Source organism: Pezoporus occidentalis, unplaced genomic scaffold (assembly GCF_034315485.1).
Source record: "Pezoporus occidentalis ecotype Australia unplaced genomic scaffold, CSIRO_AGI_Poc_V1 ctg93, whole genome shotgun sequence".
In the NCBI taxonomy this organism is placed as follows: Eukaryota; Metazoa; Chordata; class Aves; order Psittaciformes; family Psittacidae; genus Pezoporus; species Pezoporus occidentalis.
The window spans coordinates 2,471,916-2,498,628 of NW_026916294.1; the positions used below are offsets into that span (position 1 = coordinate 2,471,916).

The window sequence follows — 26,713 nt, forward strand, 5'->3', positions numbered from 1 at the left end:
GCCTGAGTCAGGGAGAAAACAAGCCTTCCACTGATTCTATCACATTTGGAGCCTGAAGCACACAGATATCACAGTCAGGTCAGTTGTCCTGGGTATAAGCAAAAATGAATGGGAAATTCTGATGTCTGACAAATTTTTCTGCCTACTCTGAAAGGGTTTTGTTAACTCAGCACCTTGTTCCCAAAAACCTGTGGTGTTGATCCAAAATGATGCAACAAGCAAGGCTCAAAACAGGAAACAGAAGAAGGAAGTATGATGGTGATAATGAGGCCAGGCAGTTCATCAGCAAGAAACAAGCACATTTTCACTTTTAGTATTAACTTACTATTAACTTAACTTATTAACCCTTCTCCCTGATCTGGTGTCTTCCCTTCATGACAGCGAGTATTCAGGGTTGATATAGAGTCATCCATGAAACTGTGAAAGTTATTTACTCAAGAATAGAAGTTGCAAAAAGGTGAATGGAAAGGCTACAACTTTGGCCCAAGCCAGGACACAGCAAGAAGCACAACTATGTTAGTCTCTGGCAGAGGAAAGTGAGCAGAGTGGTGTAGAAATGCAGCATAGGTAGCTCTTTCTTGGGACGGATTACAATGGTAGTGTCTAATGCACAGAATATACACCCTATATGCTTGCTTTCCACCATTAAACTCCTGGGTTTTATTTGCAGGGTGAGCAGAGGGAGGAAGGAAAAAAATGGTAAAAAAGAAAAAAAAAAAAACAACCCCAGGGAGCTAAAGTAAGCTCACTTCAAAATAATTTTTAATGGTCACCTATGGCTTGAAATAGAAAATGTATAGAGTAAGGTAAGTGCAAGATTTAAGCTTCCAGCCATTAGGATACACCTGAATGCACTGTTGCTTAATAGGGGTGCTCAGATGGTAGCTAAAGGAAGAGTATAGAAACATGGAAGCCCATCAAACCGGTATATGTCAAATGCCTCTGTGACATGATAGGAACACAGAATTTGAGAGCAATAATATAGTCAAACTGCTCATACACTTCTCACAGATGTATTGAGAACCTTTTAAAAAACGTGAATATCTTTTACAAGAATGATCTTTAACAAAGATTTGCTCCATGGAATTGGAAGACAGCTGGGAAAAGGACAGTTTAACTATTGGAAATCAAGTCCCGTTGGCAAATAGGTGTTAGAGGTGTTTGTTCTCTTTCAAAAAGAGATCAGTTTTGAGGGGTACAAGTGTTTGGAAATCAATACCAGTGTTTAGAAGCACAGCAGGAATATGCTTCCAAATAAGATGCACACCTGTGTTTGGGTAGTCATCCAAATCTGGTGAGAAGGCGGCTCTTCCTGAGTTTCCACAAGTATTTTTCAGTGTGAGCAGTGCCTATAAGCCAAAAGAAAAAGAAATAATCAGTTGAATGAAGTCTTGCAAGATTTTACTAGATAAACATGAAAATGTATCTTCCAAAATGAGACTGGGCATCCTGGGGTGGATGTCAGCCTGGGAGCTGTGCCATTTAGGCTGGCCTTTGCGGTAGGATAAATTTCAACTGGATGCTTTTAGTTGTAACAGCATACTGCATTTAAATTTGGTTACTTAACAGTATTCATCAAGAGCGAGCAATGTGCCCGAGGAAGAGAAGCAGATAAATCTAATCCAAGCACCTTTGCTATATTGACAGGAAAAGGACAGGTCACATTTGTTTGACCTTTTTTTCTCAAAGTCCAATCTTTGCCCAGTCGTGCGCAATCACCGCACAAGTTCATTCCCCACTGTCAGCAGGACAGGCAATATTGAAATAAGTGCACGATGACATCTACTCGTGTTAAAAATAGCAAAACCAAAACAAACAAAACCCCCTCCAACTAACCAGCAACAGCAGCCTGTTCAGTAAAAAACAACATGGTATTGGCCCCTTTAAGTGGAGGAGGTTTAAACCTCTGGGAGTCTCTGGGATGAATCTCCCAGGCTCTTGCAGCTAAAGGGTCTGTGTCACTTGCCGCTTTCCCCTTTTCCCTCCATGTGCAGACTCACACTTGCCCCGTGTGGCTGAGCTCCAAGGCATCATTCCTAGCCAATTGCCTGTGTTGTATCCTCAGGGGGGGAATAAAGATCCCTTTAAAAATAATTGTGTTTCAGTTAGGAGGGAGGCAGAGGGGTGTGCTAGACCCAAGCACAAGGCTAGAGAGCTCCAGCTAGGGAGTAAAGCTGGTCTGGTCTGTTTGCCTCTTTGAAGGGCTGCTTTAGGGTCTGCCTCCAAGTTCAGGATTTTCCATCCTGAACCTGATTTGAACCTGAATCAGAGCCCAAGTTTCCGTTGCACATAAATCAGTTTTGGACAGATCTTGTCCCTGAGACACATGTGAGCAACTCCCGTTGAAGTTAAGGGCTGATGTGTGTGTGCACGTGTCTGTGTAACTGTAGGAAGGTCATAACTAAGTGCCTATTCTATAAACTTTGGGTACTCGTTTGATGTGTTTCTTGCCTTTCATTGCCTCTTTACTCACTAGTGATTCTTGTTTTTCAGTATTTGGAAAGAACAAGGCTTCTCCTGATGGTGGCTGTTACTCTCAGAAGATATCATACACAGTCTTAAATGTCCAGTTAACCTGCAGGCATAACAAGGCAGGGGGAAAAGATGATCCGCCAGGGAAGCTGTATGGTACATGCACAGAGCACATGGGAAATTTCTCAGAGAATGTGGTTTTGGGTCTTTTTTTCCCCTGTCAAAGGAGGCTGCTCAAGAAGTGAAGGAGAGTTTCGAACAAGAGTGGAAGCCCCACACCTGGAATAAAGAAAATATCTGAAGCAAACACAGACTCAATTACTTCTCTAAGTGTCAGATAGAAAGCTACATATCACAGGCATGTGAGCAGTCTTGTTAAACATGTAATAGATGGTTGATCTGTTCTGGTCCCTCTCTACAAAGGGCCATACCTGTCCCCAGTTGTTGCTTCCATGACAGATGTGACTTAGAAAAATGACAGTTTGTTTCTGGTTATAATAACCTTAAATATTTAGAGATTATCTTTGCTGCATTCAAGAGACATTTTTCTTGTTTTTCTCCTGAAAACTATACCTAAATTCAGTTCAGCATCATGTATAGAGTTGCTCTGTGCATGGAAAAAAGCTAATAGCTCCAAGTATAGCAGAGTATGAAGTGGATCTCCATACCTTCAAGCTCTCAGGGAGAATGGGAAAAAAACACTGGATCAAATTTAGCTTTGGCATAAGCGGGTGCAATTCCCAGAGGGATTTGCACCCGCTTATGCCAGGATTGAGTTTGACTCATGGAGCTTGCAGGGTGGTCGCGTAATTAAATTCTATGGTGGTTCAGTGTATTGCTACAATGCCAAATGATGCAATATTTTTCAGAGAGGACAGCTGTGCATTATTTAAAACAAAATCATCTACTACCTTCATTACCAGCTTGCTCTCAAGGTTCAGCAGTTTTCCAAGCCATCATTGAGGCATCTTAAGCTTTTGTCTTCAGACAGGAACACTGACAGTCTGAATTATATGCTGCTTCCTCCTTATTAGACGCTGCTTATAAAAAAAGTACTGCCACTGTGGTCTACAGTTCAATGAAGTCCATTGTAAACTCCCCAGTATAACATAAACCTCCCTAAAACACATAAAATTATTGGCTTCCAAGACCAGTCTCACTGAAAGAAAGCTCTGTATTTAGTCTTTGCTTAAAACACAGGTATTTGGTAGGATGGAATTCAAAATCCCAACTCAGTTTTAAAAGGTTGGGTCCAAGGAAAGTTGACACAGACCATGTAATTTTAATTAAAGAAAGATTTCGCTCCTTTATAGCCAACAGGGGCATTGTAACATTGACATATTGATGCTAAATAATTATGAGTCCATAAATAATTCAGTATATAAAAATGCTGTATGGCTGGTGCCAGGTAGCGAAGGGAATAGCATTGAAATAGCTGACCTGCCAGGTTACTACTACAATGCCAGGGGATAGACAGGCAATGTGACCTAGCAGCTATCAAAACAGTGAACACCACAGGCTACACTACCCACAGAGAGCACTTGAAAGTGGAAAACCTAGGGCTGTCCGGTTTTGTCAACTCAGTATTTTAGCGCCACTGTCATAGAAGAGGATAAACTTTAAGGAGTGGTACCAAGGAGAAAGGCAATAGGGAAATCACATGAAGAAAGAGAAATATTAAAAAGCAAATTAATGATGAAACAAGAACACCTTTTCTTTTTTTTTTTTCCAGGAGTTGGGTGAATACCACAAACTTATTTCCATGGATAACTATTTACCTTTAAGACCGAATTCAGTTCAGATGTGCTCACTTTCCATGAACTTTCAGAAGTCAAACATTCATTGGCATAGATAACTGGGAAAACAGACTTCAACCTCTCGCTCCAGGGTATTCATGCCAGCAGGGACATATTTTAAGAAAGATGGTATTTTAGTGTTTGATTTATTTAAAAGCTTGATAAGGAGTCTTATCTTTCCCAAATGAAACATGTCACACAAGTTTGTGATGAGAACCATACCCACAGAGCTTTCCAAATACGTTTCTGGTCTGTGCTATTAGCCGTGCTGACATTTGAAACTGCTCTGCCCATGGATGCTGTGAGATCAATACATCTTTATAAGCAAAGAACACGAGGATGAGGGTGAATCAGAGGCCTCAGGCAGGTACTGTAAATCAATCTCCTTAAAGCTTCATAAACAGATGCACAGAGATGAAGATTGCATTGAAACCTTCCTCAATTAATTAACTACAACAACCATGTGACTGGGCACCTATGAAAGCTCCATGGCTTGATAAAGATAAAAAAAAAAGGTTTTCCATTTTATTTTCCAAGATGAACCTGGAAGGACAATTCTGTTCCTTCCCCTTTGGAAAGGGTCAGAGGCTTCAAGTGCCTCCTTTGATTACAAGCATTGTATTGACCAAAAGGTAAACAACTAACAGCTTGTCAGCTCAAACAAGAATATCCTATGGAACCCCCTTGTGTTGGATTAAATTATCAGCGTAAAGACAACTGCTAACAGCAGCATTAAGAGACTTGATAAAGTCAGGGTTTGCTGGAGGAGCAAGTGCTAAATAAGAATAAAAAGGAAATGTTGGACTTCTCCTTACATCTACCAAAACTGAAAGACTACACCAATCCAAGAAACCCCTTGCAGCTAGCAAACTGTGTGGTTTTACTAATTTACCCCTGCAGATTTAGCTTTCCATGCTCGGGCTTGGTTCATTGCCCCTCTCCCACCTACCCTAGATCTTTCTACACGCTCCATGCTTCCCTGTGAGTGTTTGATTTTCATTAGTAAATTAGAACAGAAAAAAGAAAAATAAAGAAACTTTTTCCCTTAAGGAAATAGTCTTCGAATATCTGTGTGCTCACTTCTGTGTCTGCACATATGGTGCCAAAGACACAGCCTGTCTCTTGGAGGGCCAAGCCGCATGATGGCTGCTGTGGGAGAGCCAGGTCTACCTCCAGGTTCCTACACACCAGCTGGTGGGATGCAAGCAGCTACTCTGCCAGGTCCTGGCAACTACAAGGGGGTATGGGCCATGGAAGTGCAAAATAAATCCCAGGGTCACTCTTATGTGCCAATCCAAGGTTGCTGAGGGGTTTGCATTGGTTCCACGCAACTCTTGTCACGACTCCACTGCAGGTGCAGCCTGCTTTCATCCTCTAAATCAAGACATTTCCTTTCCCATAGTTTGGGAAAATAATAGACTCTTCCAGCTCCAATCAGAATTGAACCTCCCAGTGAATGATTTCTTCCTTCTTTATTCTTCTTCTCACTGCCAATGACAGCTGCCTTATGGTTGCCATTGCAAGAACCAGTGTTAAAGGCATTCCTGAGAGCTTGCTAGTGCAGTTCGCTCTACTCAAAAGCTTCATCCTCCTTTTTATTTTGAAAGAGGAGTATACCCAGCTCCCTGACCTGGATCCCTAGTCTCACCTCAGAGGTGGAACCCATGCTTCAGTTTTGGAGTAACAGAAGACCCTGAAGCCTACTAGTGGACTGCCTTCACAGAGCTAGGGAATGGTCTACACAAGTGGCCATCAGCAGTACGTACCCCTGAATCTTCATCAGGACTCGGAACTTACAGTGGTCACTTATCACCACATTTATTTAGGAGGGGAGCTTTGCCAAGACCTCAGCATTGGCTGGATTTTATCCCCTCCAAACCAATCAGGCTTTGGGGGATGTTTTCGAATTCAGGAGGACCAGAGCAAGTCCAGGCCAGAGGGAATGAGTTCTTGGTTCACTGCAAACAAGATGCAAGCCACCCACCACAAATTCACATGCACACTAAGCATTGGGAATTCTCATAAAATTATCACTCTCCTTTTTTGCTTAATCCTGGCAGATGACAGAAAACCAAGACAAAAAAACAACCCCAAACAGCCTGACAAATCATCTCATGGGTGAAGAGCCTAAAGCATTCAGTAATGAGGGATAAAATTATACAGAGAGAAGACAGAACAAGTTATTGACTGCAGCACACAGGCACAGAGACAAAGCTTAATAAAGAGAAACTTAAAAAGAGCAAGTTGGATCGTGCAGTCCACAGCTTACTGTTACAAACCCAGCCTGGGCTGGCAGAAAGGCATCTCTGATTTCTGGGTGGCTTTTCCAGCAGTTCTTGGCTCCATTTCCCTGATGAAGCAGGAACATCCCTGTGAGGAAAGCTTGGTCATTGCCACCTTGGTAGGACCAACTTTGACAAACACATGTGTCTGTGCACATTTGCTACCAGGCCAGAATTAATTCCCAGAGCTTTCATCTCATCTTGTACTACCTTTCCCAAAAAGCCTCATGATCCAAACCCTTCCCTATCCTTATTTCCATGGCTGACAGCCCGATATGCTCAATCCACAAGAAAGAGCAACGTGTGCCTGCACAAATGGTTTACTTTCCAAAAGGCCTTTGTGATTTGTCAAATTAACGCCTGGAGAATGACACGAGAAGGAGTTCCATCCCCAGACAGAGAAGGCCATCCCCCAAGTTTCCTCACCACCGCTTTTGTAGAAGTGGTTCCCAGAGTAAGTTGCTGTACATTTGCTGCGTGTGGCCTAGCTCCTATTCCCAAGCTCTTAGCTCCTTAATTACCCTCCTTCCGAAGGGTCAAGCTTTGGCTAAAGAATACCCTGCACTCAGTTATCCTTCATCCTAATGAATGCTAATAAAAAGCATTCAGTTGACTAATGCAACATAAAACTCTGCCCCGTTTCATTGCATCTGCTTAATAAGAACCTCATTTAATATCAAATTACTGCCTGCTCAGCCAAAGACTTGTATTTGTGGTAACAGGGCTGCGAGGCGGGAATATCAAGAGCTGCAATATGGAAATTCCTCACTAATATTCTCTGCAGGGCTGTGCGATTACTTAATTCATTTAGCTGAGCAAGTCTGATGGCTCGGCCAACTGTTTCACAACACTGAGCACAATGCTAGGCAACTGGCCTCCCCATGGGCTGCTCCTGCCATATCGCTTTTCCTGGGACCCAGCTATTAACAGTTGCTTTGGGGATTTCAAAGAGGGTCACAGATAGTGTTACCAAATGAATGAGCTTGTAGTAGTGAGCACGAAATCCTGCTTTTTCCCTGTCAATCAAACGTCAGTCAGAGGATGCCCTGTGAGACAGCAGCCGCAAAGAAAGAGCATGGCTGGGAACTCTCCATCTGTTCGTACTAGGGAGCACTGGCACATGGATAAATACCTGCATTTAAAGACATTCCCTCTTTCAGTTTTAGAGGAACCTGCCCTAAAACTCAACCTTGTTCTGCTTGACTCACATGCTCCTGTAGAAAACAGTTTCCACACTGCACATCAAAGTTCTTTGGGGAATGTAAAAATATGTAAACAGTAATGATTCCCAGCTCCCATGAACAATCACTTACCAGAACCATTTTTACACACATTCCTCAACAGCTTTAATCAAACCTCAGACAGTAATGTTTCAGGGGAAAGGATTTAGTCTGTATACTTGAGGTAGAAAGAACCATATTGAGGAAGAATGCTAAATGTTATCCTTCACAGACCACAGGTTTTTAAAACAATTAAAAATATCCTATCGTGACTTTAGCTTTGTGCAGTTTTGGCAAAAACAAATACTGAAATATTCTGTCCTGGTTTACATTTTAAAAACGATATTGAAAAATTAAAGAGAGAGAGGGAGAGAGAATAAAAGAAACACAACCCACAAATGTGATTCAGCAGCTGCAGAAGTGGCCTTATAGTGGAATTTAAAGCATTTGATTTGCTTAGTTCAGTAAGAAATGACTAGAATATGGAATATGTGTGTCCTCACAGGAGGAAAATGGTCTAAATAATGTGATGAACAGCAGCAGAAAAATTATGAGTGGCCCTGAAGTCAGGCCAGCACAGTATATCCCATGATGGGCACAAGCTAACAAGGAAAGCAATAGCTCTGCCAGTACAGTTTTCAAAACAGATGTCTGTCTCAGGGATACAGTTTCGTCAAGTAAGTTATTGAGCTCAGGAAAAGATGTGGGTGGAAGGCAGTGGTCTGCAGCAGGTCAGCTATGAGTGCTGTTGGATGGAGTATGGTACAAGCACAGAGACGGGTGAGAGAAGAGAGATTAAAAACCCTGAGGAAACCCACTGTTGGGAGAAAACTGCTCAACTCATGTGAGAAGAAACCCCTCTCCACACAAGGCATTGCTGAAACAAAATAGCTTGTCCGTACATATCCCCCTTTAAATCATCTTACTGATGGCTTTCCACCATTACAGGCTCCCTTGCAGACAGACTGCACACGTGCCAACACCAGGACAAAGCAACCACTAAACAGTGCAGATATTCTAGCATCTATTTTCCTATAAGAGGAAAAACCACATAGAGGGCCAGGAAACCTGCATTGTTTCAAGACTCTCCAGGGCCAGCAGATGTCCCGAGAGCTGCAGAGAAAGGCGTTTGTGGGAAAGGTCAGTGCCTGCGTTACGCACCGCACACCACGTCCACCTCCCTGGCAGAGGGGAGATGGATCATGGGCACAGGACAGCAAAGCAGCACTGGGAAACTGGATATACCTATGATGGCACATTAATGCAACCGAGTGCCTGCATTTGGTAGGAAACTGATCCCATCTCTTCCTGCTTCATAGGACTTCTGCAAGTGGTTTCTGTGGTGTCAAAGCAGGAGCAATACAACAAGTTTCTGCCTTCACCACCGTTACCTTGTGCTCAGGTTTGCCACTTGCACAGTTTTTACACTGCTGCTCCTCACAAAATGCTTGGAATACAAGGATGGTACCAACTTTGGCAATTAGAAAAAGCTGCTATGCACAGGAAACCATTGCTTTCCACATCCCGCTCTCCCTTCCCTCAAAATTCCAAGCTAGATAATCTGAGGAAAATTGTCATCCTTATCTGCATGTAAAAAGCTCATTTCCCTTGCACACCTGTGACCCCCCCCATCTGCTTTCATACTCTGCAGCCCACAGTCTGTCACCAGCAATATACAGAACCCAAAATTCAGTAGCAAACTGGGGTCCTATCTTGATTCATCCTTTGGTATCTCTTGCCTGGCTTCGATTTCAGCGGCAAGTTCCAATGGATTTGTGATCTCACTGTGACACTCTGGGCAAGACCCTGAGATAGTTCAGATTTGACTTAAAGCTGGAGATGCACTTCATGGAAAGGACAGAATCTGTGAGAAGAACTCAGGTCCTTTTCATCCATGGATGCATAAACTATGGCCAAATTTTGGCATGGAAGAGAAATCTTCCTCCTCCAGATTGGCCTACATTTTTATTCGATTAAATAACCTTATTCTACTGTTAGCTTTGCCGACCTTCAGATTCTCAAAGTCAGGATATTTCTTCACCTCAAGGAGCACCAGAAGACTTAAAAAAAGCCTTGACAATACTGAGCATCTAATAGTATTTATGCACATGCTGAGAAGGGTCTACCTTCATGTTCAAAGCTGCTTCTGGTGGTTGCTACCATTGTGACCTCCCCAGTTGCCTGCCTGGCATAGAAAAATCATGATTTGGCTCTTCTGATGTGTGCTTCTGGGTGGTCAGCCTTAAACAAGGTATTGCGTGAAATCTGGAAGGACTTCAAGGAGGAGCAATGTGCCTCCAGGACACCTATAGCACAAGAAGTATGGAGCCATATTGCATCATCCCCAGCATCATTGCTGCTTTATGACCACACACTTAACTATCTACTCCCAGGTAATATTCCTACTCCCGACCAACCACTATCACATTTTAAAATTCATTCTGCTTATGTACTCCATAACTCTGTTTGTCTATTGTAATGCAAAATACCAGAATGAGCTGGTGTGGAGTGGATAAAACCAAGCCCATCTAAGTCATCAAGGCTTGTGAACAGATGAGAAAGCAGCCTTACAGTACAAGAAGACCTCCTTGGGCTTGTGTTCAGCCTGATAGCTCCCTGTCTGCCTTCTACCATTGGTGAGGGGAACAGCCGTGGGATGAAAATGGAAGACCCAGAAGGAAGAAAATCCCTGCAGTGGACTGAAAAGGCAAAATATAGAGGATCTCTGGACAGATGTGTGCTGAGAACAAGAAAATGTCCCTCCACACCTAAAAAGCACTTCTGAGCCCCTGCTTCATCCTAGGCAGCCCAGCCTCATGGGTTTACATGAAGAGGGACAAGTGTCCCTCACACTCAGAAGCTGGTGGCAGAGCCACTCAAGCCTGCACTACCACCATCCCCTTCCCCAATCTAGGTATGATGGGACCACCAAGGGCTTGTGCCATCTCTGCTGCTTCCAGAGCACTGCAGAGGAGTGAGCATATGGAAGGCCACAGTGTCCTCTAGAGGTAGAAAAATAGCTTATAGTTTGGTGACAAGGAGCACAGGAGGGCATTGGGAAGCAGGATTGTTCCACCAGGCCAGGAGGACTGCTCCAGGCTGCCAAGGGCAAGGGCAGAGGACCACTGCTAGGCATAGGCACAAGAGGGAAAATGCACTCACACCATCTGGCTCGTTCACAGGGGACACTGCCCCCAGCACAATGGAAATAGTCAAAATTCACTTACTCGGATCCAAACCACGTAAATGAAACAGCTCCTCAAGGCTCCCAGATGTCAACCCCCAAATTTGGCAGCTTTACTGCCCATCACACCTCTTCTACTCCTGGAGAGGGTTTATAGCCATTGAGGTTGCCAAGCATAATCAACCTGATCCTGGGTGGGCACAGTGGGAGGGAGCCCTGCATGGTGGGGTGGCCACTTGATCTGGGCTCTTCAGGTCAGGTAAGACAATCTTTATGAGGATAAGGAGGAAAAAACATATGCTATTGCTCTATGGACTAGTGGTTTGCGCCAGGACCTGTTTCTGGTGTTCCTAAACATGAGGAGCTCACAAGTTTGAGTAGTCCTGTGAGGCTTTGTACAACTGTGGAAAATGAGGCTCTTAAGTGCTCTAACACTTGCTTTCAGCTGGTATCCTCAGGAAACCAGGAAAGCCTCCTACGTACCTTTCAAAAATAGCTAAGAATATATATATATATTGATGGGAAAGAGGAAAACATTTAATACCCATGAAATGGGCTTGATATACTCCTGCCAGAAGCACTATTCCTCAAAAGACAGATGCTCATGCAGAACACTGTGTCTGTACCATTGCTGGGCTGTAGCTGCTGGTAAACATCAGTCACCTCAGGCAATGCAGTCACACAAAATCACTGCACAAAGAAGAGCACACTGAGGGAAAGCAGAAACCAAGCACCTGGAGCAACACAGAGGTAAGGGGCTGCAAGGCCTGCTGGAGTCCTGACTAGTTCCGTGCTGCCCTCAGTGCTGGAGCCAGAAGTCAGCCTAAACTCAAAACACTTCCTTGCAAGCAGAAGCTGTTACAACCAAGTGTGAATGCCTGATGTCTGACAAATCAAGAATCGAATGAAATACCCCCCCCCGTAAACACAGTCAGACCCTTGCCCTGAAGCTCTTGCCTTGCTTTGCCTTCCTTATCCTCTCTTATCTGTAGGCTGCTGCTGCTATTGCCTCAAAAATAGATATCGCAGAGCATTCTAGCATCCACTTGCCCTAGGAGTCCCAGCAAAGCCTCACTTGATCAGCCAGGTCTTATAGGTCCATCTTTCAAGCACCAAACTCTATTATTGTGAATATTACTAAACAAAAGAGCTTTCAGCAGCTTCCTTTAGTCCAAGAGGGAGGACAGCTGTTCCTCCCACAGCCCTTTTGGCTTGGCCCTAGACCAGTCCAGAAGTAGCTGCAACACAAAGAAGCTGGAGAAGTCAACCACAGTATAAAGAATTATTTATAAACTGGAAATGGCTGCAGAGCCATGGGTACTAACCAGCTCTGCTTTGTGGAAGGAATGCTTTAAGTGCCAATATCCTGCTTGCTCACCAACCAGTGACTGAGAAACCAGATGTCCACAAGTGGACTGAGAACCTCTCGGAGATTTATAAAGGAATACTTAATCTCTGCATCCCACTCTTGCAGCCCTAGTTGCTAAACCAGCCTGAAAAGTACAATATTTCCCCAATTCTAGCCTAGGTGAGAGAGGAGAATGACAAGAACTGATTTTTCAGTGTGTTTTTAACCACCACTGACCAGTGGCTAACCTTGACCACTTGTGGCACTGGCTGAACTGATAGTAGGTGTCCCATGGCAGAAGCTTATTTCTCCCATTGCATCCCAGCTCCGGCAGAGGCAAGGTAACAGCTCTCCCTACTCAGGGTGTATGATCAAGGTAACCTGTAGGATTAGCTGTTGGCTCAACACCCTGGGCCCTACATATTGCCTACGTTTTTTAAGTAGCAAAATGTATCAAGAAGTAATAGAACCCCTTTGTGTAAATCCACAGGCAGGGTTTCTAAGCATAAAAAACCAAACCAAAACACAAACCAACATCCCTCAGTAGTAAGTTCACCCGAAGACACCAATCTTCAGCTCCTGCTGGACTGATCAAGCCAACGGATCTGTCTTCTTTGGTAGAAAGTCAGAAAAGTCTCCAAGCCAGAAGAGCGAATGCCTTGCTTGTGTAGGGAGAGCCCCATTCCTTGTGGGAATAAACGGTCAGACGCTGCACTGCTGCAGAGTGCCCAGCAGGTGGTAATATTTGTTAAAAGTTTAAGCAACACGGTCCCTGAACTGCAGCGAATTGCACCTGAGCGTAACCCAACAATCCCACTACCCGAAAGTAACATTATTGAAAGGAAAAAATTAAGTATAGGGAAATAATTGCATCGACTTGGTCAGACTTCTCCTTTCAGAATAATCCGTCCTGCACAAGCAGTAAGCACTGCCCACTGAAGCAAAACTGATTTCCATCTTCTGGTCTATACATACTGAAGTCTGCAAAAGATTACAAACTAGGAGACGTGTAGATGGTTTTGTACCTGTCCCCAGCATTCCCCATTCCCAGGAACAGGTGGTACAAGTTCATGGCTTCTTTTTCTTGGCCTCCACTTGACTTTAGATTTCTTCTATTTGTGTTTTTTATTGTACGTGCAAGTTATTATCTGATAACTCAAGCACTTGGGAGCTGGCAAAAGAGAACCACTTAAACTATCTTCCCTGAAAAGCTGCTGTATTACACGGCAAGCAAGGCCTTTATGAATACACATGGGAATGTGTGTTTCTGAACCCCACATTGCTCACAAGTCCGTATTGTGCGGTAGCATCATCACCCTGTTTGGTCAGTCTTTGGCCTACACAAGTCACCACCTGAAATACCAAACAACAGGACCAAACACGAGTGCTTACCTCTTCTCAGATAGTGTACAAAGTCCTCCAGCTGCTGAGGAGAGAAAGAGATCACTTTCTGTCCAGGATAGGACTTCCCTGCAAGTTGTAAAGAAGTGGTGGTCACATTCCTGTCCCTCCTCAGAAAAACATTAACATGCTGCACAGAACAACTCAAGGAGCAGGTTATGGTCCAGTGAGAAAAGCCAACAGGCAAGTATTAGTGTTCGAGAAACCCTAGACCAGCCATGCTGGGCACATTTGGTGTTAATTTTTAACTCTTCCACCTGTCTTAGCAATAACCTGGGGATTTTAATTACTTTGTTTTAAGCACTTCATTAGTGCAGCCAGAGTGGTTTCTTTGGAGGTTTTCTGCCTCGTTCTTAGAAATCTGGTATCCTTGAAAAAATATCCAAGAGAACACTTGGATTTCTATGGCCATATGACTTGGATTTCAAGGCCAGGTTGGATGATTCAAGGCCAGGATGGACGAAGCCTTAGGTGGCCTACTAAACTTAGGTTTAGTGTGAGGTGTCCCTGCCCATGGCAGGGGGGTTGGAAGTAGATGATCTTAAGGTCCTTTCCAACCCTAACTGTTCTATGATTTCTATTGTTTCAGACTTTCTTCTATTTGTCTACATCTCTTAACTGGTGACTCTGAGTACAAGCACATTAAAGGTGCTATCTCAACTGTTTTGCTCAGTTTATCTCAATTTTTACATTCCTTTACTCTCTTTCTTGGACAGCTTGAAAATAACACAGTGATTTTTAATTTTGGTCAAGACCACAGAGTGATTAACAACTGTAAGACCAGATTTCAAGACTGGAGAGGAGCATTGCTATAAGCTGTTGTAACCTGCTCTGATCCCCTGCATAATACAAGCTGAATAGTGTCCATACTTGGCTTGCCTCAAACTCTAATGGAGATTTGTTTATTATTAGCCAGCTGGAGACGACCATAAGTGTAGTCTGTATGTGTAGATGACACATTTATCATTAACACCCTGGTTTAGCAGTGACTATTTCCTCTCTGCCATCCCCCACTAACTTTCCAGTATAGAGATCAAGTTAACACATTTTTGGTGTTGAGTGACTTAATAATTTGCCTTTACAGTACCAGAGGAAAAGGGAAGATATTCTAATCAGAGTCTGTAAAATAAGGGAGACTGCTTTGTCTGAAAGATTACACTGTACTGCAACCCAAAGCCCAACTGCTTCACTAAAAGCTCAACCTGAAAAAGAAGACTCCTGCTACAAACTCTACAATCAGTAACAGCTCCTCTAACGAAAAACAGAAGAGAACATCTCTTTGAACCTCAGTAGTCCAAATATGCTCCAGCAGTGAAACAGAAACAGCAGCAACCAACTTGCCATCCTCATATAACATATCTTCTCCCAGGTGTTTTATTTAGGACCCTCTTACCTCTATCTTGTGATCCATATAGTAAGATCCAGCTGGCTTCCTTCTCTAAACAGCTATGCTTCTCTACCTGGGGCTATTCCCTGGATTATATTTATGGTATGTGTCTTCCTTCCTCCACATGAGAAGCTTGTTCCTGTTGCATCTTTCTGATAGCATTGCAGGTGTTGGGCAACTTTGTTAGGAGCAAAATGATCTCCTAATCCCTCTCTCACTAAAGCTCTATGGAAAAAGCCAGCTTCTCTGCAGTGCTCTGCGCATGTAACTGTTAAGCTGTGTGACTTGTGTAAAAGGTGTTAGGTAGTCTCCATCTCTTTCGGTGTTAGCTCTGTACATATGCTGCATGTCCTCACAAACACACCTGCAAAAGGAACCTACTGTACAGCTGGAGGAATGACCTGCCTACATTCAGTACTTGCAGTCTTTTCTCCTCCAGGAGACCAAGACTTTTATATTTCTCTTTTACTCCCTTTCAAGAGTAATTTTCTATATGATGGGATGGGCAACAAAGCCTGAAAGCAGTATCCCACCCGAAAAGGAGGGCATCAACACTAAAGACAAGGAAATGTTCAAAACAGTTTTCTCCAATAGAAGTAGTTCTACCTTAAATACTCATATATCTTCCAGGTCAGAAAGACATGCCAAGCATAACCATGTACCCATGACATGTGGGGCTAGGGAAGTCCTGGCATAGATCACTTGGGGTGAAGGTTGGTCGAAAGTCTCTGAGATGGCTGCCACCTTGGACACCAGTATTCCTGTTCCCTCTCTAACTTGACTCCACAAGCATGAAGACACAAGAGATGAACTAAGATCCCTCTCACACTGATAATTTGCCTTTCAAATGACTCTGTAAGATCATCTTGGGACTCTGAACTAGCCATCCACTCCTCCTCTGAGACCTCTCAACACTTCACACACTTCCACAGAAACCATGACTCAAACAGATGGGTTTAGGTGGGCAGGGACAACCCTGGCTCCCCAAATGTGGGGATTATGACCCTTCAGAAAGGAGCCTTCAGCCTCCTGAAGAGATCAGGAATCCCAGCTTTCAGTAGGTGATCCGGCAGCAGTGGGACTCTGTCCCAAGGATGAATATCCTCCAAGGGAACAGATGTGGCACAGGAGCCTTTGGAAAAGACCCAGGAATCCTGCTTGCTCGTGGGGGAGGGGGAAAAATCCTGCTTACAACGAGATGTTCATCTTTTGCAGAGGAAGGTGATGACAGCTGGGATGAGGGAAGGGGAAAAAAATTCAGGGCAGCACCCTGTGTGGGAAAAGATCTCTCCCCTGCCTGCCCCAGCTAGCTTGCACTTGGAGCCAGCCAAATGGGGCACTGGCTTCAGCCAGCCCGCAGCATGGCAAGGGCTCACCCCATGGACCAACATCTCTTGGCAATTTCCATCTATTTGTATTCTGTGCTGGCTCTAGGGATAAAAACCAGCTTTTTCCTGGAAGGGGTGGACGAAGGATGCAAAAAAGAAGTGGGAAAGGGAATACCTACATCTGCCTGATACCACTGCCTCTGGGCTACAGCTGAGCATCTTCAAGAGCACATGAGTAGGATGCTACTGCACCTCCCTGGTTCAACATAGCTACCTCTACAGAGCAAGTATCCCACCTGCTTTTAATGGCTTCCTTGTCTCCAGTGTTAATGCTTTCCCCTTCTGGTGCTTTCAAACTTTCTTGCCCATCCCATCTCATTTCAGAGAAGAAAAGTGAAACGTAGCAGAGGGGGATACTAATAAACCAACATGTCATTGCTGTTTATTAAGTTTTACCCCTTTGGCAGTAAATCTGTGCTGTGCCTGTTCTTTTAATTAGTTGTCTCTCAGTCAGGAAAATCAGGGCTGCAAAGTGCTGATATGGTGCTAAATAATTACCTGGGAACAAGTGCTTGGGTTTGGACCAGGAACTTTCACACTGCTATTAGCCGATCCCTGCAAGGCACTGGGAAGAAGCAGGGCTGGGCAGGGGTGGGAGCCACAGCAGGGAGAACCCACGCTAAGGGATGTGGGGAAAGGCTGCCACTAGCATGCAGCTGTGGTGGCTTAACCCTTCCTTCCCAACGCTGTAAGGCTTGTGGGGAGTGGGGAAACTAAGGCAAGAAGGGACAAATTTGGTCCACAGAACATAGGGGTGTCCTAGAGTAAGTGAATGACTATCAGGTTGTTTTCCTTCCCTGTCCTTCTAGGCCATTAAGAGAAGGAAGGCCTTGACCAAACATGATGTGAGAGCCCACTTGCATCCATCTGTCCCTATATACATGCAAAGAGCAAACCATACCTCTTCCTTCAGTGTAAGGAGAGAGGAGAAGAAAGACTACACCATACAGACTTACTTCAGAGGCAGATGTCAGGCAACATGACTCTGTCTTATGTTTTGCAATGAATATGTAACACCACTTGACATTTGCTTTTCAGCTAGGTGGGTGGCTTTTTACCTTTATGTGCACAATACACACCAAAGGTTCTGGCCACACACAGGGAGACACTGAACTTGAGGTAGAACTTTGGAGCAAAGTGCATGGCAGCAGGAGCAGCCCAATAAGTAGACTTTTCACTGAGAGCTGTGAGAAGGGAGCAAGCTGCGTACCAAAAGGTTAGGTGTTTCATCATGTGAGAAAACAGCCCACAACCAAGCCAGGAGTAAATCTCTTGTTGCTGGGTGGCTTAATGCCTCCTTACAATTGAATCATATATTCACAGCTTTCTGGAAATTGGAACAACTTGAGCTGCTGTGGGTTAACCCATTCGTATACCCATGGCCTCAGTCTAATGCAAATACCTACTTTTATTGCCGGAGCCGTTACGGGGCACTAATGTGAAACACTTCTCAGGAGAGAGCCAGCCCAGTTTCTCGGCCCCCAAAGCACAGAGCAATTTAACTGCGCACAGGAGACTTCAAGTGCATACCTGTCCCTTTACATCCTGGGATGTTAACCAGGCTCAGCATCGACAAGTTTTGTTTTGCACCTTCAGAGGACTTGTCCTCCAAGCGCTTTTCAGCCAGACACAAAGGATTCCCTGCAGAAGTGCAGTGAGCAGGAAAATACTGTCCCAAACTCAGACAGACACCCTGAGATACGCAGGGGCTGTACCTGTGGGTCTGGTGAGTGGCTGGCCGCAGCCTGGCTCCGTGTTCTATATTTTCCTGGTTTCTTTGGGAGGGAGCTGAGATGCACAGGCAGGGAAGGAGGTGTGAGATGCTGCTGGAGGTCTCCTATTGCAGCCTGCTGAACGGCGCAATCACGGGATACTCTATGGAGCTCACAGATAGGTTCAGCTAAGCTGTACGTGCTATGACCAGCACAAAGATGTCATCGGACATATCTGCCCCACAGCAATGACATAGGCAGAGGAACCAGCTCTGAGCTGTCACTGTCCAACATCACCAGATGTCTTGACACATCCAGTCTGAGTAAATTGAATGAGGTGATCTGATGTGCAGCTCTCTTGCAGATACACCTCCATCACCACACACTCTACCTATCTGCTGCTGTGTCATCTAGTCATGAGATTTATTTCTGGGTGAGACTAATTGCCCCTTTAGTTTATTACTACTTAAAAATTTGTCCTTGCATGTTTGTACGCTGCAAATAAACTCTTTTAATTGAAGCTTCATGATCTTCCAGGCTCACGCTGTTGACACACAGCTTCATTCATCGTGTGTGCCAGGCAGTGAGTTGACATGTTTTGAAACAGACAACTAAAGACTGCACAAGCAAACCCCCAGCCAGGAAAGGAGGTGACCTACTCAGCCTGAAAATCATTGTTTCCTATTTTCATGCATGCATTTGAATCCATGCATTCAATGCATGGATTTTTTTCAGACCTATGCAGCAACACACTGGGTGGGCTGGTAATCAGAACCAAATCCCACTTCTTCAAATAAAAGATGTAGAGGGAAAGACCATCTCACCTTTACATCAAATACCTTGACTTTCTGGTTACATTTTGCACCAGGGTTCAAGCCAAAAAGGCATCTCCCAGCATCCAGAATAAAGATTAAATTTAAAACCCACAAGAACTGGCAAATTAACCCCAGCAGAGCCTGCAGATGTGTACTTAGCCTGTGTAAATGTTAATTCTGCTGTTTGACTGATACCCATGGGATGGTCATTCCTCACATCTCATTTATGATTTCACACAGGATGGTGCCCTCAATTAATACTGCAGTTTTCTTAGCAGGAGGTGACAGTTGATTCACAGTACTTACTATCTGATAAATGCAGCCAGCATGAGGATTCACATACTAGTGTTTAACAGATGAGTTGCAATGAGTAGACAAAAGGATCATCAGAGGCCATGCTAGAGCCAAATTTGTGTGTGTGCACACATACTGCAGACATGAATGAACTGAACTCCACCAAGAGAGTTTCTGCCCAAAGCCCACCTCCCCAAGGCGAGGGGAAGTGCAAAGACATTTTTGCGGTCATTCATCCCAAGGTGGATAAGCCAACAGGCTGTCAAGTTACAGCGCAACTGCCCTTGCTGATCAGCCAGCCTCTGCATACTGAGTCTCATCTTCATTAATGAAAGTAAAGATCATCCTGGCCCTGCTATGCAGTTGTGCTTATTCAGGGGTCCAGGACTGTTCACACATGTATTGAAATCTCCGCATGTCTATTGTGGCCATCAGGCTCTTGGAACTATGCATTCGTCTCATGAACCTGACTAATTTCATACCTCTGGGGGTCTGGTGGCTTTTACAAAGCAGGCGCATTGAACAGGATGTCAAGAAGAACTGTAGGAGCCTAATGGCACTGTTTTTCCTGGTCCCATCAGTGCCTCTCAACCACGCAGCTCACAGTTTCTCCTGGCTGTGAGATTACCCAATTCATTGGTTTGGTGGCTCACAGTGCCCCAGTCCCAGGTCTGGCAGTTTTTCACCTGTTCCTTCACCAGCAAGGCACTCATGACCCCTCTCCCTCTTTACATCCCATATCTTTCAACTACAGCAAAATATCCCTTGCCTAAAAAACATTGGGAAGTGGATTTGTATGCTTTGCAGGAACAGCTGAGTTTGTTTATACAGCTGAGCCCGTTTGTGAAGATGCGGAATTGAATTATTCACTGCATGTCTCAGACCTTGATGACTAAATTGGGATTTGCTTCTTTATCTTCCAGGGGAAGAGGCGGAGTGGAGGCTGAGGGGGAAAGTCAACAGAAAGAGGCCATGCGCTATGTCCCTCTGCTCCACTGCTGGGAGCACTCTGAATGCTATAATTAACCACCTATAGCAAGAAGAAGCCAAGCGGTACCACAGGAATTACAGCCTCACAAAGCCTGTTATTAAACAGTCACACATGGCAGTACCTGACTTACATCTCTCAGGGTTTGTTTTCCTCTCTTAATAAAAAGGAACAAAACCTCCCAGGCGATTTCCAGACGATTTTAACACATCTGTGTTAAACATCAGACTGGAGCCTCTGGATTAAAAACCCCTCACTTCTATGTTACTGGCACAGTGTCGTGAAGGGAAAGGCCTGGTTATGCACAGGCTGTGTGATGTGCTGTGGTGGTCTGTGCTCCCAACAATGACTTTGGTCTCCAGAGGCAACTTTATGGAGCTCATTTGGCAGCAGGGAAAATAATAGGGACCTTTAAAAAACTGACTTCTATAGGATATCTCAAGCTGAATATGCAAAGATGGAAGTGTCTACGTCATCCTAATGCCCTCGGGATGCTTTTGAATCTTAAACAGATGAATCCTTGAAGAGGTCCCACTTGGTACAGTTAAACTAAATACGTCCATTTTCCCAGTCCTACTGTATTTCACACTGCTATTCAGAGCAAAATGACCAGGCTACTAACAGTGTGAGAGGAAAGGAGAAAAATCTGATGCCATGCAGGTGCTTCTCTGTACACTGTATGAAAAACCTGAGAATATTCTGTACTATTTCTGCAAGCTTGCTGTGCACCCTTCAGTTTCTCCATCTTTTTATACATATCAGTGGACAAAATGGACTGAGGTGTTTTCTTTAGCAGAAAGGCAGAGCTTGGAGATACTCTTAATTGTCTGAACTGATGTGGAGCAGTCATTCAGGATTTAAATGAGGCAATTACCTGAAAGAAACAAAAATCCAAGACAATAGGAAGTCTCAGCCACCTGATCTTGGTTTTTAACATATTCTCCCCCCATAACTCCTCATGTGGAACTCAAATAAACTATGTAGAAATAAAGGAAAGTTAAGGAGAGATCACACAGGTAAGGGAGAAGATGAGAAACACCTCATAAGACCCAGAAGAGGAGAAGGGCAGTTAATGGCACAGCTAAGGGCTGACACAAAAAGGTTTTACAAAGGTCCCATTCTCATTCCAGAGCTTTGCTTCTACCACCAGGCAACTAGTGACCTTAACATCCCTTAGGAAAGCTGAGGTGCCTTGTCATGGTCTGTGCCAGTGGCTGGGCTGTCCCTGAGTCCTGCCCTCCACCAGTATAAGAGTGCAGGTCCCCAAAAGCACATGAACTGCTCCATACCACTACCCTTATAGGGCTACACCAAAGACTTCAAAGGTTCTCTGAGGGGACCATGAAAAACCTCCCTTTGGCCAAAAATTCATGATACACACTGCATGTATAAAACTGCTTGGGAATCAGAAAAACTGCATGAATAAAGGTGGATAAGAAAGGAGAACACAGGAAAGGGGAAAATTCTGAATTATTCACATTTTCCCAGCTGAAGTACAATAACCAGGAAAGCATTCGTTTTCTTGCAGAGGTACCAGAGTAAAAGGTTTCACAATTCCTCAGTACATCAGTGCTAATTCTGGAGTGATGGACTGGGGCAAATGTGAAAACAGGTATATTAAAGAAGCCTATTTGATTCTGGGTTGCTTCTAGCAAGTCCCTTCCAGCAGTGGAAGAACATCGTTAGTAAATTTTACTCCTTCACTTCTACAAGATTAAAGATGTTCACTCCTTGTTGTGGCTCAAGCACTAATATTTCCACCCAAACCCATTTCATTTATTGGTAAAATAAATAAAGCTGTCTGTTTTGTGTTTTCTTCTCCATACAGTGAGCATAAACCAGTCTGGATGTTCAAAGTTGTAAAGGCAGCAAACCTTACTGGAATACCTTTATTAACACAGAGAGGGTTTCTCTGTCTGCCCAGGTTGGTTGAGTGTGTAATTTTGTATTTCAACATCTCTTGAAAGTTTAATGAGTATGAGGAATAGACATCCTCTGTGTTTCTTGCTAGGACTTAGATCCCAGTAATCCCTTCCTAAAGTTTACACAAGGGCAGGTGAGTAGTGTGACTGGTCTCCTGAGGAACAGCAGTACTTCCTCAGTAAGCATCCCGTAACACTGCTAGGATCCTTACGGTCGTTTTGAGCCCCATGCTTAATTCATATATGAGGTCAGGAGAAGCAGAAGTTAACTAGACCTTCCCTCTCACCTTTTTCGTTTCCTAACTCTCCTTTGATGCTTGAGTCCATTTGACAAGTTAAATCCATGAAGCGGTCACCATCTGTTGGGAAACAGTTCAGCATTGCCTCCCGAGACCAGACACACAGAACATTTTGTGGGTCGCATCCATCTCCCAACATCCTGACAGGACATAACATGGAGAGAGAAAGCTTTATGAGCCTCAAGTCCCACATCAACAATGCAGTCAGTCAGTAACTCTGATTTCCCTGGTTCTTTTACTTCTTTGCCAGATCCAAGCTGTTTCACAGTCTGCAAGGCAACCCCAGGGAAGAAGATCAGACCTTGTAATCTCCTTCTTCTCTTCCCTATGTGAACTTTACAGCTGTTTTGGGACAATGTGTGTCACATCAACACACACATTGCTGCAAACAAGCTGGAGTATCATAAAGTGAAGGTTAAAAGAAAACTGTAGATGAGCTACAAGGGGATGCCTGGTTAATAGGCCTGCCCAGCTGAGGGGAGTTTCATAGCATCACTGGTCCCTACTGAGCCAAAGACCGTTCCCCTTCAGATCCCACAGCAGTGTGCAATGCCCACTTTGGTTTGGGATGTACTGACTTGTCCCAGAGACAATATAAAGGATTTCCAAAGTATCCACAACACAAACACAACCCAGACTGCACAATTAAACTCTAGATTTGCTATAAAAATCTTTTTCTTCCCCCTGCCCCCATATACAGCTCCTAAGCCCTGCTGCAAGACGTGATATAAGTTGTTCGCTAAATAAGTTGTACTCTTTTTTGCTTAAGAAAGAGGAGTTAACAGTATTTTTTGTGTAAAGGGCATGAATTAACAAATTTACTCATTTCTGTTCACAGAGCTCGGAGTTTACAACAAGGATGTTCTTAAGGAAGGCATCTCTTAAAATATTGCCAGCACTTTACTGAGGGAGAGCCTTCAGAAGCAGCTACCATTCGCTTGCAATCCCCACATCATGCTCCAGTTCCCCAGTGTGTGCAATACCTGCCCTCTTTACAACACACACTTTCAGTTATAACTACAACAGCTTTAGAAATGAGCAGTCCTGAACAATAAGACTTGTTTGTATGATTCATTCTTTTGTGCTGTTCACCAGTTTTGTCCCTCATGCATCCATCAGTAGCTACGTCACTCTCCTTTCCTCAGGCAGTACATACCTCCCAGGCTAATGCCTTTAAATATAAAGCACATCTTGAGTTAAGCATTAGCTACACACTAAGTGGGGCTTGCTTTCCAACTCAATAATCTCCTTTAAAGGAGAAGGTTTTCTGCAGCTCAGTTGAGAAAGGTACAAAGGAACTGCTTAGCAATCCTCTTGAAAGAATGCATTCAGTGCTGGAAAACAAATTCTATTTTATCTATTTAGACTTGTCGCTAGTAATTACTTGAAATCTCTATCAGCTTCTAGCTTTAATGTTGTAGTAACTGCAAAAGGCCCTTTGGAAAGGGGAAGCAGATCGTAACAAAACCAAACAGTTCTCTGGAAGCTGGGGATGGTAAACTCTGTCATCAAAAGTGGAGTGCGCTGAACACCTCATCGTCATGACCTCAGAGCCTTACTGAAACTGCACTGGTCCCACTCACCATCTGAAGGATTGTGGAACCTCTCCCTTCCTATGTCACATGGTTACAACAGTAGGAAAAATATCAGTATGCAGATTCTTTTCCTTCAATATCAAGATAAGCAGAAGTTGCCTTTCATTCCCCAGGCATCTTCTGGGGCACAGGTGTGTGACACAACCTTCACCCCATTTAGCACAGGCTCCATGTAGACAGTGTGATGGGTGAAAACTGTCTGACTTGGAGAATGGGACTGGACCTGTACATGAGGTGTACAGACCTCAAACAGAGTGTGTTTCCTGTGCTTAACTCCTGGAGGACGACTGGTTGATGGTTGAGGTGGCCTTGGATATAACATGTCTGCAGACTCTTTGAAGCTCTGGCAATGAACACCAATGCCTAGGGTTACTTCAGCAAACTTCCTCCTGAGCCTGACTGAGACCAAGATCCATTAGGAACTTCTGATGAAGTCCACCATGACCTTACTGTGCTAGCCACATGAGGAATGGCCATGACCACGCCTTTGAAAGCTAGGTGGCTTTGATCACACTATATGCTGCTACTTTGGTATGAAAGAGTTGTTGTGCAGAGCTTCTTTCCAAAACCCACTTCTATGGGCATGATAAAAACAACCATTATAGCAAGCAGGGATGTAAGTGACATAAGACAGAGAGAGATTAAAAAAAGACAGAAAAGACCAATCCTTCCCCATGTTTTCCTTTTTTTCCCCTCTGTATCAAAAGCTTTGCCTAGTGCAGAACAGAAAGTTCAGAGTTGTTGGTTTTCTGAGCTGGTTTCAGCTGTCCTCTCTCTCAAGACTGATCTCAGCACTGAAAAGAGAAGAGCGTGTACCTCTGAGGTCCTGCGAGGCTGAGCACAAAGAATAAACATTTCCCCTCACTCCTTCCCCATCCCACTTCTGCCCCTCTACAAGAAGGCAACAGGCAGGTCTGGTACCTGCAGCTGTACTTGTGCAGCTTGCAGGTGTATAGGTGCCCTGGACAGTGATGTGCCATCAACACCAATCAAAGCAAGGGAGGAGAGAAAAGCAGAGTGCTGAGGGGAAAAACAAAATCTACTTTTCTCCTTGCTGCTCTTCAGCAGGGCCACAGCTGGCGAGGAGAATGGACATAACTTTTACCATTAGCAATGGGGAAACAGTGCCATTCCCTTCAACATCAGAGCAAATCAATGGGAAAATTATCCAGCTGAAGCATTAAAACAAGTTCTGCAAAAGCCAGGATGATAAAGTGCACAGGTCAGACAGAGAGGAGCATGCAGGCACTGTTAGCAATAGCTGCATCCCCATATTTCTCAGCCTCCTAAGATCCACTCAAAGAGGCATGCTGAAGTGGCAGACACATGCTGAGATCAGAGCAGCTTTCCTTTAACAACCAGGGCAGAACTTAGTGAAAATCCTTTAAAAAGAGTTATATAGACAGAATGAGGAGAAAGCCTTTTACTCCATAACACTCTGAACAATTCACCAGGTTTTAGCTGTATTTGAGATATTACACTGCTCTTCCAGTCTCCTCTTACAAAGTGCTTCAGAGGCACAAAGGTGAGGAGGGAGAGCAGCACACAGCAAGTGTTGAGGGGTTTGTGCTTTCCCAATCAAGCTGATTTGTCAAGGGGCTGCACAGCTTGCTCTTCCACATCCCCCGTGGGATGTGGAGCTCTCCTCAAGGTGGATGGTGACACATGTCACAGAAGCCTTCTGTAATCAATTAGGAGGGAAAATGTCTCATGAGCTTTTTATACAGCTCATCAATTCAGCGAGCACAGTTTGTGCCTGGCTACCTTCCCTCACCTAAACCACAGCTGTTTGAATGGGCCAAATCTGGAGGTTATGTAAAACCTATTAAAAAATCCCTCTAATGTGAAGTGCACAGTGGGACTTTTTATTATTATTGTTATTTTAAAAGGTGGCAGCCACTTTGCCTTCTTTCACAGCAAACCAATTGTTAGAAACTCCTGCACAGATGGTAATTTTTGATGCCTTTTTCTGCCCTAGAAATGGGATTTGTTCATCAAATTCTCATCTGCTCTCCCTGTTTCTATGATTTTCACTTCTGTTCCCTGCAGTTCCCTTCCACTACAGGCATCAGGTGCCCTTTTATGACATTTTTTTCTTACATGTCCCTCTCTTGAAGAGAAAGAAGTGGCATTGTACTGCCCATTTCCACCTTCTTGGGCAAGCTGGTCCTAAATGATCCCAAAAAAGAAGCTACTGCCAATTCTGGGCTTTACCAGAGCTGTAATCCCACAGCAGAGGATGAGACCAAGCTAACGACCCCTCTGCTCCAAGGCCACAATAGCTGTGAGCAGCAGCCACTACAGGTAGAACTGATCAGACCTTGGTCTACTGTCACCACTTCCCTCCTGTCATGCTCTAGCACATCCTGGCCTTGGGAAGAAGGAACTCTGCTTCCTGACCCTGTTCACCACTCCCATGTACCTTTATACTGCTTATCCCTGTGTGCTGCAACTCCTTGCCTGTTCTCTTTGCTTTCTGATGTGTTGCAGTGAGAAAGTCACCAGTGCTCCTGCAGTTTACAGGCAGTGTTTCCTTCTTGCAGCAAACCTGTCTTCTGTCTGTGGAAGATGAGGGTAGGTTGCCCTTTTGCCACAACAGCAGTGTTGCTC

The 26,713-nt window shown here is 44.3% G+C and overlaps 1 long non-coding RNA gene across 2 annotated transcripts in view; it reads right to left on the minus strand.

Annotated features, from left to right (window-relative positions):
* The window catches only part of LOC134157106 (uncharacterized), a 180,367-nt gene that overhangs the window by 85,411 nt on the left and 68,243 nt on the right, over positions 1-26,713 (minus strand). For both annotated transcript variants that reach the window (XR_009962183.1, XR_009962184.1), the window contains exon 3: positions 13,695-13,772. This is a non-coding gene — a long non-coding RNA (uncharacterized LOC134157106). The remainder of the gene's footprint in view (positions 1-13,694; positions 13,773-26,713) is intronic.